The following is a 15,000-nucleotide window of genomic DNA, read 5'->3' as shown; positions in this document are numbered from 1 at the left end:
GGACTTGTACTTATGGACCCTAACTCAGAGAAACACCTATACAACTCCCTCTGGACATGCATAGCACCTATTTAAGACCCAAATCACACCAATAAGGGACATAAAAGACTGAAATAAATGCAAAAGAACCATAAAATGAGGTTTTAGAGGTGAGTTTCTACAATATTAAACGTTCTGGGTACTTACAAGTCCTGGCTCCTGGACTGGTTTGGACCGCCAGTTTGCAGTCCACAGTTAATCCTCTGCACTCTAAATTCTAATTTCTTAACACTGCACAACACTGTAAATTCCTGCGTGTTCTAGTGTCGAGGTATTGCAGTTTATTCACTGTTCATTCACAAAAAACAAGCACATGTGGCTTGCACTGCTATGAGCATCTGCTTTCGATCGGAGTTATGCTGTGACTGTTGATGATGGCGGGGTAACAGAGTTGCCAGTTGAGGAGATTGGTAATGTGGCCGTTGCCACATTACCAATCTCCTCAATTTTCATTACCAAATTTAACTTTTCATTACCAAATTCATAAAGCTAGCATTTATTCTTCACTAATTTTATATACAAGTGGAAATACATGTAATCACTCTCCTTATAATTAACACCATGTTGATTATTTTCACGCTATGTAGGGTAGCAGATTAATCAGAGAGAGCAAACAATCCACCATCCCCATCCTGTGTATCCTCATACATGTGAAAAATCCATTTGGTAATGCATTATTCTGATTCATTACCAAACGAATTTTTCATTACCAAATTGGCCCACACTTGGTAATGAAAAATACCAACTGGCAACCCTGACCGGGGCCGGGGGCGGGGGGAGGAAGGAAGGGGTGAAGAGACCATGGTGTAACAGCTGTTCGGCGCCAGGCGGCAATTTCAAATTACGGGTGGGAAAAAAGTCAGATTTTTTTTTTCTTTGGGGGGGGGGGTTTGGCCCATTTTAGGAATATTGGATCCCAGGATGATTATGTCCGGTTAGTGGGGATGTTCGGATATTGGGCGTTCGGATATTAGAGGGATTACATAGTGTATGTATGTGTATATATATATATATATATATATATATATATATATATATGTATATATATATATATATATATATATATATATATATATATATATAATAATAATAACTTTTATTTCGCTCAGCAGTATATACAAAGATTAAAAAAGGAACATGTATAGCAATATACAAAGTATTATACCTGCTACGTAAACAGTAGCTTCATCCATTCACGTGGTATAGATCCACACACATAGGCAGAGCTGTGTCTGATTGAAGTGATGATGTAGTTGTCAGATTGCTCCACCCTACTCCTCATTCTGTATGCGGAGTGTCGGCGGAGCACATCAAGATTGTTCATGCCATGCACGGTGAATGCCTGGGATGAACTAGTCCATCTTGGCAGCTCCAGAAGCCTCTTAAGGATGTTGTTGTGACAAACCCTGAGACTCTTCAGGGAGGCCACCTTGTACCGCGACCACAGCGAATTGCAGTAGAGTGAGTAGCAGTGGCTCCTGAATAATTCCAACTTCGCCTCCAAACTGCAGAAGGAGAATCTCCTCAGCAGCATATTACCAATGACTGTTAGTTTAGCCTTTTGCTTCATCATATCATCATCATCAGTCATTTCCTTATTGATGACATGGCCTAAGTATGTGAATCTATCCACAAATTCAAGCGCACACCCATTGAGCCTGGCTGATGTCTGGTAATTCACCTTAGAGCGTGCCGGTGGTACTACCATGCACTCTTGTCTTAGTGGTGTTATAGATAATATCATGGTTGGCAGCATACACCTCACACACACCAATGAGACCCTGCAGTGCATCCAGTGTAGGTGCCAACAGTACCATATCATCAGCATAGCTCAGTGAATTAATGCACTTATCATGTATGTAACATCCAGTCCCTGTATCACGAAGGGCAGCACTGAGATCGTCTGTGTACACATTGTATAGGTAGGGAGACAGTATCCCTCCCTGTCGAATACCATTGGTTGAATTGAAGGGCAGTGAGGTGGCACCTCCCCATTTTACAGCAAATTCCTGTGTAGTATACCAGTACAGTAACAATTTGACCAAGTGCCCTGGTGGTCCCCTTATGAGAAGTTTATTGAAAAGCTTCCAGTAATTCACCCTATCAAAAGCCTTACTTGCATCAAGGAAACATAAATAGACAGGTGAACCCCTGGAAGTGTAGCACTGAATGATATTCTTCAATGACCACACACACATCTCTGTGCCGTGCCCCTTCTTATAGTTAAACTGGTTATCTAAATTATACAGGTAGGCTTCCAAGTGTTGTAGCACTGTCTTCTCAATTACCTTTGACAGAGCAGTTGCAATGGCTATTGGTCTATAATTGCTTGATCTAGCAGGGTCCTTTACCTTACTCTTTAACAAGGGCACTATTAGTACAGCCAAGACCTGTCGGGGTATGTACTGGTGGCAGATGCAGGAATTAGCAAAGAGGCAGAGCCACGAGATGAGGCCAGGAGGTGCATACTTGTAAGCACCAGAAGGGAGTCCATCCACACCCAGAGCCTCACTATTAGAGAGCCCCTGTAAAATCTTCATTTCCCTGTGGTCCACACTGCGGAAGTCCTCCAGCGTTACTTCACGCATCTCACGCCATAGAGCACCCTCGCTGCCATCGTCCCTCACACAGTTCAGGATACCCTTGAAGTGTTCACCCCACATTGCGGTGATGTCCTTCCCCCCCACAGCCTGGTCCACACGTAGGGGCAGCGTTGGCAAGTCGGGGTTCACAGCTCGCAGGCCGCGCCAGAGGCCAGTGGAGTCCCCAGCAGCCAGCTTCTCCCCCAGTGACTGTGCTCTCAGCTCCTGCTCATGCACCCTGCACCACCTCAGACAGAGTTTGAATCTGGCCCTGGTGCATCTCATCCCTTCTGCCAGAGGACCCCAGCGTGGACCCCCATTGGCATTCCACTCCAGGAAGGACTCCCTTGCAGTACTGTGTGCCTCCTGCACAAATTCATTCCAGCCCGGAACAGGCCTCCATCTCATCCTGCATGTGCCAAACACAGTCTCACCAGCACGCATCATGCACTCTATCAACGCCTGATGCAGCCTGTCTATTGTGTCATGGTGCCCACCATCCTGACAGATATTCTGGAAGCAGCATGCCCCGACAGGATCTATGGCAATGCCTCTCAGCAACTCTGTCACCACCCGAACATACTCCTTTCTTTTTCTTATATCATCAAAGTCCCACTTAATTTTAGACATGCTAGCTTGCCTTCCCTTTGTCTGGGTAGGAAGCCCATCTATCTTTAGACCCACTAAGAGAGGAAAATGATCCGAGGCAACACTATTGTACAGAATTGTGCACTCCTCCATCACATTGTTCAGACACGGTGATAACACTACATTATCTAGCCATGTGCGAGAGAGGAACCCCTGGTTGACATGAGTAAAACTCGTGGGTGGGAGTCCCCTCACATCGGCAAACACCATGTCACGGTCATTACACATTTGCTGAATGTCACTGAAAACGTTTGTACCAGGAGCAGCATTAAAATCCCCCAATACACAGATGTTTTGCTCCTGGGCACTGTCTATTATAGAAGCCAGTTTTCCCACATACATTTCCTGCTCATCTCGGTATATATATATATATATATATATATATATATATATATATATATATATATATATTTTGTTACGGAACAGAGACTAATAATGAACACTTCAAGTGAGAATACTAAAAATCACTACTGTCCTGCAAAGTTCCAGGTTCAAAACAAAAGAGTTAGGTAAAATTACAAGTTAAAGTTTAATGCTCAAACTAACAACTAAACATTCAGGATTCATAAGGATAATGTAATGGCAAAAAACAGGTTAAATATATGGTTAACTGCAATAGCCTCTATTAACACGAAATTAGCAATTGTGTAAATTTATCTAAGTCAGCCCTGATAAAATGAGACACCGGATAATGCTCAGTTAAAGCAAGATATATTATTACAGATACAAAATATTATTACTACTGGCTAAGAACTTTACATTAATCACAAAAACCTCACCAGGCCTACGAATTAACACCTTATGCTATACAGTACAAGAAAAAATGTAATAGCACTTATACCCAAATTACACAGCAGCTAGATGGTTGAAGACTTCCTGAGCACTCACAAAAATAATAACAACTGTACAGGGGAGGACAGAGATGTGAACAAAATGAGGAGTAGATCTAAGTGGCAATTAATGCAAAGACTGAGCTCATTATATAGGGGCCGGCAGAGCTTGATACAACTTGTAAGAAGGACGCACAAATGAAGCCATAGGGGACAAAGAGTTGACACTCCTGCTCTGAACAACAGAAAGAACGACTTACTCTACTATAAGGGGGGGAAGGGGGGAGTGAGGTAGAACACGCACTATGGAAGCCACGAGGCGAATCGTGATCAAACATGCAGCATACTGTACGTTTGATTTATACAAAGGATGATGAAATCTTAGGCTATGTAACACCTCCCCACAAAGAAAAAGAAATTTACAAAGGAAATTTCTTATTGCTCTAAAACAATCTGTCTAAAGTCTAGATAAGCAATCTGCAATAACATTTTCTTTCCCCTTGACATATTGTATGTCTAATGAATACTCCTGAAGAAGTAGACTCCATCTTGTCAATCTCTGATTTTTATCTTTAAACTTACTAAGGAATTTCAGTGGGTTATGATCGGTATAAATGACTATGGGGTCAAAACCAGAACACAAATAAAATGAAAAATGCTGTAAACCCAAAATCAAGGCCAAAAGCTCTTTCTCAATAGTTGAGTAGTTCTTTTGAGGTGGAGTGAACTTCTTACTGTAGTAAGATACAGGGTGTTCAATACCCTGATCATCCTCTTGCAGCAAAACAGCCCCAGCTCCTGTATCACTTGCGCCAACAGCCATCTTAAAAGGCTTAGCAAAATTTGGAGTAGTGAGCACTGGCTGACTTAATAGGATAGCTTTAAGTTTGCTGAAAGAGGATTCACAGTTATTAGTCCAGACAAGTTTAACTCCCTTTTTCAGTAGGTCTGTAAGTGGTGATACAAGAATTGAAAAGTTAAGAACAAATCTCCTGTAATAACCTACCATTCCCAAAAATCTTTGTAGCTCTTTCCTACTTTTAGGTCTGGGAAGATCACTTATAACCTGAACCTTAGCTCCTGGTGGTGCAACATGTCCATCACCAATTACGTACCCAAGGTACTGAACTTTAGCCTGACCAAACTCACACTTTGATAAATTAGCTACAAGATTAGCCTGAACCAAACGCCCAAGAAATTTACTGACATGGCATAGGTGATCTTTCCAGTTGTCACTGAAGATTAATACATCATCAATATAAACAACACACCCTGCCAAACCCTCTGTTACAACATTCATGAACTTCTGAAATGTGGCTGGTGCATTCTTCATACCATACGGCATTACAGAACATGCAAAAGTCTTTCCTAGTGTTACAAAACATGAGATCTCCCTAGCACGTTCAGTCATAGGTACTTGCAAGTATCCCTTTAACAAATCAAACTTACTTATGTACCTAGCCTTTCCGATCTTGTCTATGTAATCTTCCACACGAGGGAGAGGGTAAGTGTCTGTTTTGGTTATCTGATTAACACGTCTGTAGTCAATGCAAAGCCGCTGTGACCCACCTGGCTTAGGGACTAGAGTGACAGGAGAACTCCACTCGCTCTGACAGGGCTCAATCATCTTGTGGTCCAACAGGTAGCCAAGCTCCTTCTGGATGAGAGGAACTTTCACTGGGTTCACACGGTAAGGAGGCAGTTTAATTGGCTTTGCGTCTCCAACATCGACATCATGCATCAACACAGTGGTTCTTCCTGGAGTGGCACGGAACACTTGCGGGTACTTCTGCAGTAATGCCGAAAACTCCTGCCTTTCCTTGGGAGCTAGATGAGAAAACTTAGTCTGGAGATCATTCATGATATCAGGATTCTTCCCCAAACTATCACTCAGGCTCATGCTGCATGGGAGAACTTCACTTGCAGACTCGGGTGGAACAGCTACAGTGCAGACTTGGTTATTTTCGTCCCGCCTGTGATATAACTTTAGCATGTTGATGTGACAAAGTTGCTTGTTCTTTCTACGATCTGGTGTGGCGATGACATAGTTGACATCACTGAGTTTCTTCTCCACGAAATAAGGACCACTAAACTTGGCTTGAAGAGGTTGCCCATGCACCGGTAGCAGAATCAAAACCTGATCTCCTGGCTGAAAGTGACGTAACCTGGACTTCTTATTATACCAAGTCTTCATCTTCTCCTGAGCAGCTCCTAAATTCTCTCTTGCCAGCTGTAAAGCAGTGGACAGCCGTTCTTTGAACTTCATCACATACTCCAGCAGGTTGACGTCATCTTCCTCCGACAGCCAGCATTCCTTGAGTAACAAGGGTCCTCTTACTTCATGGCCAAACAGTAGTTCAAAAGGTGAGAAGCCCAGTGATTCATTTGGAGATTCTCTTGCGGCAAATACAACGAATGGAAGACCTTTATCCCAGTCTTTCTGATGTTCCAAATAGTATTTCTTGAGCATCGATTTGAGTGTTTGATGATATCTCTCCAACGCTCCTTGGGTCTGGGGATGGTAAGCTGAAGCCGTGATCTGGGTGATGCCCAACTCTTTCAGAGACTGCTTGAAAACATTTGACATGAAATTACTTCCCCGGTCTGACCGTACCTCCTTGGGCAGACCAAACTTTGTGAAGAACCCTAGCACGTTCTTTGCTGAGATATTTCTAAGTGGAATGGCTTCAGGATAACGAGTAGCCATATCAATCAGGGTCAACACATAAGAAAATCCTGAAGAAGTCTTAGGAAGAGGGCCCACAATATCCACCAACACACAGGTGAATGGCGCCTCAAAAGGAGGAATGGGAACTAGAGGTGCAACCTTTTCGGTCTGATTACACTTCCCCACAACTTGACAGGTGTGACAAGACCTACAATACCAGGAAATATCTCTGAAGATACCTGGCCAGTAGAAGTGTTTCAGAATGCGTGCCGCAGTCTTCCTCACTCCAAGGTGTCCTGCCAAACTGGAATCATGAGCCACTCTAATGATATCCTGCCTACAAACACGAGGGATGACAACTTGATGTACAACCTCCCATTCACAGTCGGCTGATGCTGTTGGGGGTCTCCACTTTCTCATAAGTACTCCTGACTTTATATAATAACAAGTAGAAGCACCAGCTGACTCTTCCTCACTGCAAGCAGAGTTAGCTAGACCTTTCAACTTAGCGTCAGCAACCTGCAACTCAACCAGCTCTTGACGAGACAATTATCAACACTACGGGGTACTGCCTCATCTGGTGAGTGGTCCAAAGTAGCAAGAAAAGTGTCAGCAAGGATAACATCATCATCATCATCATTATCCTCTAAGTCACCAGTAACTTTAGACTTAGCCCTAGTGACAGCACATGCAGAGAACACATCAGGGACATCACAATCCTGGGTCGCAGTCACTGGTTCACTAGACAACTGAGGAGCTGGACACACTTGACTTCCACCAATATCATTTCCAAGTAAGAAAGTTACACCTGACATTGGGAGTGTCTCAACCAACCCAACCATAACGGAACCATTAACAAAACCAGACTCTAAATTCACTTTGCACAGAGGGACAGAGAAGTAATTATTCCCTACACCTTGTAAGATTACAGTTTCATCAGAGGAATTAACATTAGAGCCTAGAACACTGGTCAGCATAAGGGATTGGCAAGCACCTGTATCACGATATATTTTAACTGATTTCCTGTCATTACTCTCCAGAGAACTGACAAAACCATCAGACAGGAAATTAGCACATGAACTCTTGAGAGTGTCACCCACGTTACTGCTCAAAAGAGGAGCTTCATCATGAGAATTTAATTTACCCCTCAAAGCAGGTTCAGTTAACTCAGTTAAAGAATTCAGGGAACACTCAAGGGTGGACACTAGACCAATTGACTGAATATTTAAAGACTCCTTTTTGTTCACATCACGCTGTCTCCTGAAACATTTCTCCGTAGTATGACCAAGCTTACTACAATAAGTACATTTACTATTCTGAAATCTAGAGGTGAAGCTGGTATTTGCTTCCTGAGAAACATCATCTTTATTCTCTTTCCTGTTACCTGTACTCTGATTGGAGGCAACGTACTTACTCTCAGCTTTCCTTTTTTCTTTAGAATATCTCTTGTGAGTGAGAACATATTCATCAGCTAAAACTGCAGCATCAGATAAATTATCTATTCTTTTCTCATCAAGATATAGGCTTACATCATTATTAATACACCTTTTGAAGTCCTCCAGCAAAATCATCTGCTTAAATTTACCAAAATCAGAATCCACATTCTTAGAATAGACCACTGCTCCAACAGATCTTCTTTGATTTTTGCATACTCAACATGGGATTGCTTATCTTGCTTGTAAGTTGTCCTAAATTTTACTCTATAGGCTTCAGGAACAAGCTCATAGGCCTTAAGAATCAAGCTCTTAACTACATCATAATTATCAGATTGATCCTGAGGCAAAGATGCATAAGTTACTTGAGCTTTACCGGTGAGAACAGTTTGAAGGAGTACTGGCCAATACTTTTTGGGCCAATTAAAACCTGTGGCTACCCTCTCAAACAACTGAAAATACTTTGTTAAATCAGATTCATTAAAAGGAGGGACAAGTTTAACATTTTTAGCCACATCAAAATCATCAGAGCTAGATGATCCAGTTCCACATTGTTTCATGCGATACTCATGGTCTGCCTGAATCCTAGCAAGTTCAACTTGTGCCTCAGCCTCCTTAGCACGGGCCTCCTGCAGGGCTAGCTGTAACTTAGCTAATTCAATCTGCGTTTGCTCATGTGGAGGAGTTACATTAAACAAGCTTTCATTAATCATGTCAGCAATTTGATCTTTAGAATGATGAGAGCGAACAACAATTCCCAATTGTTGAGCAACAAGCTTAAGTTCATTCTTTGTTCTGTTTTCTACATCACACACTGTTTGCACATTTGACAAAAAATCTTTGGCTTCATCAAGCGTAGTAATAGTAGACATCATGAATAAATCACAGTCACAAAATATCAAGCAATATCCTTATGATAATATCCTGAATATCCTGATAAGAGGTCGCCAAATTTATGTTACGGAACAGAGACTAATAATGAACACTTCAAGTGAGAATACTAAAAATCACTACTGTCCCGCAAAGTTTCAGGTTCAAAACAAAAGAGTTAGGTAAAATTACAAGTTAAAGTTTAATGCTCAAACTAACAACTAAACATTCAGGACTCATAAGGATAATATAATGGCAAAATACAGGTTAAATATATGGTTAACTGCAATAGCCTCTATTAACACGAAATTAGCAATTGTGTAAATTTATCTAAGTCAGCCCTGATAAAATGAGACACCGGATAATGCTCAGTTAAAGCAAGATATATTATTACAGATACAAAATATTATTACTACTGGCTAAAAACTTTACATTAATCACAAAAACCTCACCAGGCCTACGAATTAACACCTTATGTTATACAGTACAAGAAAAAATGTAATAGCACTTATACCCAAATTACACAGCAGCTAGATGGTTGGAGACTTCCTGAGCACTCACAAAAATTATAACAACTGTACAGGGGAGGACAGAGATGTGAACAAAATGAGTAGATCTAAGTGGCAATTAATGCAGAGACTGAGCTCATTATATAGGGGCCAGCAGAGCTTGATACAACTTGTAAGAAGGACGCGCAAATGAAGCCATAGGGGACAGAGTTGACATTCCTGCTCTGAACAACAGAAAGAACGACTTACTCTACTATAAGGGGGGGAAGGGGGGAGTGAGGTAGAACACGCACTATGGAAGCCACGAGGCGAATCGTGATCAAACATGCAGCATACTGTACGTTAGAATTATACAAAGGATGATGAAATCTTAGGCTATGTAACAATATATATAGATATATATATATATATATATATATATATATATATATATATATATATACTGTACAGTGTATATATATATATATATATATATATATATATATATATATATATATATATATATATGTATATATATATATATATATGTATATATATATATATATATATATATATATATATATATATATATATATATATATACACACACATTAATCGTTTCATAACCTGGGATCTTGTAAAAAGCTCCAAGCAATTTTATTTAAATAATAATGAGTCATAGTGCATGGAGTGGTAAAATAAAGCTTTGTTATTTATTTCCTTGAACCCATAGCTTATTAGTAAAGTCGTTACACACACTAACCATAGCCAGTACATCACTTCAACTTTCACATGCATCACTTTTGCTCCAGACCCAGCTTTCCTTTTTCTACTTAGCCAGCATGGGAATGGGTTAATTCTGGCTCTTGCTCCCATCTTATGGGACCTTGTACGGTGTAATACAGAGACAGATCATTCTTTCACCCACCTTTTCTTGATGATTTTTGTCTTTTTGCAGCAAATTTCAGGTAGGTCAGTGTCAGAATCTCAGACTTCGACCATATTACGACACCATTAATTCCTTAGCACTTTTTCCCGACGGGTTTTATGTTCTTGTATTGTCTTGTAACAACCCAGCATTCTAGACGGAGAAGGCAATTTAAGTCGTTAATATTAAGACTTCATCTTTGCCCATTCTGTCAATAGTGGTACTCCTTGCCACTCCTTCCTCCCCCACAGTCACACGTACCCAAGGCTTCTTCATTCCACTCGAGATCCCCCCCCTTTTTTTTTTTTTTTTTCCTCCGCTAAGAGTCCTTTAGCCTCCCTCAGGATCACCCTCTTACCATATTCATAGAGGACCAGCGCTTCTTCCCCTCCAGGCTGTGGTCTTACGCATACAGTGGTTCGTTTCTAGTCATATTTGCCTTTTTTCTTCATCCTCTCTTGTCGCCGCGAGAAAAGGTGGAATTCGTATGCATTATTTTAACTTGTTTGTGTTTGTGGGGGGGTAGTGTGTGGGTGGGGGGAGTGGTGTGTGTGTGTGTGTGTGTGTGTGTGTGAGAGAGAGAGAGAGAGGGGGGGGAGGACGGATGGATGGATGGATGTCAGTTTGGGGTGTAATGGTTACTGAGCTACCAGTTTTATATGTAGTTTCGTATTAAAAAATAAAAGATATGAAAGAATTGATGCTGAATGGAGTAGTGTTTGACTGGGACAGAGCATCCGCCTTGATAACAGTGCGTCAGAAAATACAGCATCTCAAAGTCAACCCTACTTTGATCAAACGCCTATCATTTCCATACATCAGAATAAGCCTAAATAATCCCCTCAACCCCTCCCTCCCATCTCATCTGCTTCCACAATCTCCCTCTCTCCGCCTCTACCCCTTCCCCAGGCCAACGCATCACAGCATATAGAAGCCATATTTCGGGAACTTAGCCACCTTTTGTTGTGCTATTTTACACACACAAAACAGATTTACAGTAGAAGTGAAGCCAATCGATTTTTTCAAGGTTCAGATGATCACCTTACTCTCCCCAGCTCCACCTACACTCCCGCTGCTTTTCAGTGTGTAGTCTTTGTTCCTCAGAAGCCAATCCACCTGTAGTTGTAGTCCTTCACACACGTTAAAGTACCGGTAAGGCTTGCACACACACACACACACACACACACACACACACACACACACACACACACACACACACACACACACACACACACACACACACACACACACACACACACACACACACACACACACACACACACACGCGGCCTCCCAGTATGATGAAAGCATATTTGATGGGCATATCCTGAATCCTTAGTGCTGGAAAAGGAACTTCTGAAATTCCATCTGTTTGTCTATATATCTCTATCTGTCTATCAATCCGTTTAGAACCTATTGTCCAGAACCAGTATTTATCAGTTCAGTCCATCAAATCTCTGGAGGTTGAACAGCATTTACACACATAACATTCGATCGGTAAATGTCCAGCCTAATGATTTTCAAGGAGTTAGTGCCACTATTTCCCTCTCTCCTTATTTTCCCAGGCACACCACCGCTTCCGGACACTATCCTTGCGACTAGGCCACCTTTGGAGCATGTTATTTTTCGTACTTAATACTCTAGGCTTATGATGAAGGTGAACGTATTGATTTTCATAGTTCGTTTCTCTCTCATCCCCCTATACGTTCGTGTAGTAGAGGGTCTTCGTACGAGTTTTTTCCCCGTAATTTAACAGGAGAAAATGTGGTAAATTAGAGTGAGAGAGAACAAATGAGAAATGGAAACTAGATGCAGTACAACGTGGACTCCTTAGGCAGTAGAGTATAAGTCATTACCAGACAGTTTCAGTGGTCATGGCTCTGTGTACGTAAGATAAAACCCGGGTCCTGTAGAGCGAAAGAGGCGTATCATAGCCCCCCCAGCCATATCCCGTCTTGTACTGCATGCCATAACCCGCGGCGATATGCGTTCCCGAATGTTGCCTCATCTCGGGAAAACTCGTCATTTGGAGGGCGTTATGAGACCTGAAGCCCTGAGTACGAGGCTTCTGTGATGGCTGGGTGGATTAAATTCCTGTTGGTAACGAGGGACGGGCCTTTGAATTAATAACATGCGTGCCCGTTATCAAAGGATTCTCTCTCTCTCTCTCTCTCTCTCTCTGTATCCACATAATAACGAAGAAGGACGTGTGAATCAATAAAACACACGTATGCGTTATCAAAGAGACTCCTCCCTCTCTCATTTCACTCCTTCCTTCTTTATGCCTCTCCCTGCCTCCCTCCTCCATCCCTGTGCTTCTCCTTCCCTACGTAAAATATTCCCTACCTCCTTTCATAGTTTATTTTTCACTCAGCCACTTCTTTCGTCTCTTTTTCTCCCTTTCTCCCCTTTTATCCTCTATCATCCCTTTATAATGGACTCAGGTTCAAATCCCAGCTGGGGCAGGGAACAGGTTAAGGATTTAACTTTCATTAAAGCAGGCTTTACTGATCTACCTGAAGACCCGCCGTTTATGTCGTAAAAATATCCCTGCTAATACCAATATTCCAGTCCTGTATGAGAGACCCCGAGCATGTATTCAATATGGACGGTGTGAGCGTCGAAGTAGTGACATGTGGAGGTATGTGGGATGTAGGAGGACTACTGGGCCTTGAGAACAGGCCGTAAAAGTCTGTGCAGAGAGTCGGATACATTAAAAAAGGCTTTCAGTTATAAACGAAGCTATGTCCTACGTTGTTGGCGAAGGTCATTAATTCTACGGTCTTAGTGTGCTTGGTTAAACAATGCCAGAGAAGGTATACTTCCTCCCCCAGTGCAGTCTATACTGTATATTATAAATGAACCTTCGTTCAACGCCGTTGATGGCGGTAATTATTTCTACGTCTCAGTCTGCCTGGTTGAACAAATTCAGCGATGGCATACCTCCGCAAACGCCATTAAAATTATGATTAATTTATGCATCCGGATCCGGATTCACCTCGAAGTCTAAGCAACTCTTCCTTGACTCAGTGCTCAGGTATCCACCAGATTTCACTGGAATACGATAGCAACTTCTTGAATTCTTGTAGAGACAGACTGACACACACACACACACACGGATGAATAACATAATTTCCTCCAACTTCGATGGTGGAGTTAGGACACATCTCAAATACACTGTTCCCTTTTGATCATCCGTTCTTGTTGTGGACGAAGATCAATAAGAATGTGTTCAGAGAAAAGCTGCTATAAATTCTAACTGTTTTCACATCCCGAAAACTTACGTGAACTATAAATGATAGTTTGATCGGAAGTAATGTAATTAAATTCGATGGGAAATAAACGGCATAAATGCTGTCAAAAATTGTTTGATTTTTCGGATATTGGAGCAGAAGAACAAGTCACCATGAGCATTACTTTACCCAGTCACTACTGATGCCTTTACACTCTGGTAGATTTTTTTTTTTGCCTCGGTATGAATTTAATATGTCCCTCAGCATCAGTATTGTTTGACTCTATGAATTAATATGTCCCTCAGCATCAGTATTGAATGCTGACGTCTGACGAGCGTTGAGTTAACTAATTATAATTATTACGCCTATCGTGTTTTCATGACCTGGATCATACAAGTTTAAAGCGTAGAATTTACCATTCGTTTTCTCCTATGATAAATCTCCATGTTGGTTCTTCCTAAAGAAACTTGTTTATTAAAAGCAGTTAATATACTGATGGAAGTGGTCAGCCTTCTTCAGGGTTATACCCTTCTCATCTTAGTATTTTTTCAAAGTACTGTACCCCAGCATATAATGTTACTGGCGGCGAATGGACCTCGTCTCGTATGTTTTTCTTAGTAAGGCACTCTCCATCTTGGTTCCTCTGTTTGCCTTTCCTGCTTTTTCCCTTCCATCTCCTGTCCTATCCCCTCTCCTTTTGCTCCCCATCCTTTCCTCCCTCCTGTTTTTCCTCTCCCTCCCTCTCCTTCACCACTGCTCTTCCTCACACCTCTTGGCCTCCCTCTTATATCCCTCCAAGATAAAAGGAACCCATTATGACTGGATATTGAAGTGTAATGCCAAGAGTCGTCTCGGAACGGACTTGGTAGTGGTGTTCCTGAGTCTCATTTTTAGAGAGAGAGAGAGAGAGAGAGAGAGAGATTTAATGGATATGGGACTGATTAGGTGAGGTTACTTCAGGACAGCTGGTGGAAATGTGGTACTGGTAGGCTAGGAGTCATTAAAAGAAATAATCGTTTTTCACATAATGAAAAAAAAAAACTTCTGTGAACTAGAAAACGAAAGTCGGAGTTAACATTTGCCATACTCACCCATCATCCATTTTGAATCACCGGGATGGACAACAGTGACATTGACGCCGTGTGTGTGTGTGTGTGTGTGTGTGTGTGTGTGTGTGTGTGTGTGTGTGTGAGTGTGCTATGTAGTTGTGTTCATTTAGGAAGGTAACGTAGATAAGAGGCGTGATACTTTTTTTCTTTTCCTTACTTTTTTTAATACAGA

This window comes from Coenobita brevimanus, chromosome 24 (genome assembly GCF_032717465.1).
Source record: "Coenobita brevimanus isolate Jiangsu-jjx chromosome 24, ASM3271746v2, whole genome shotgun sequence".
NCBI lineage: Eukaryota > Metazoa > Arthropoda > Malacostraca > Decapoda > Coenobitidae > Coenobita > Coenobita brevimanus.
Note: the sequence above shows the minus strand (reverse complement) of the source record.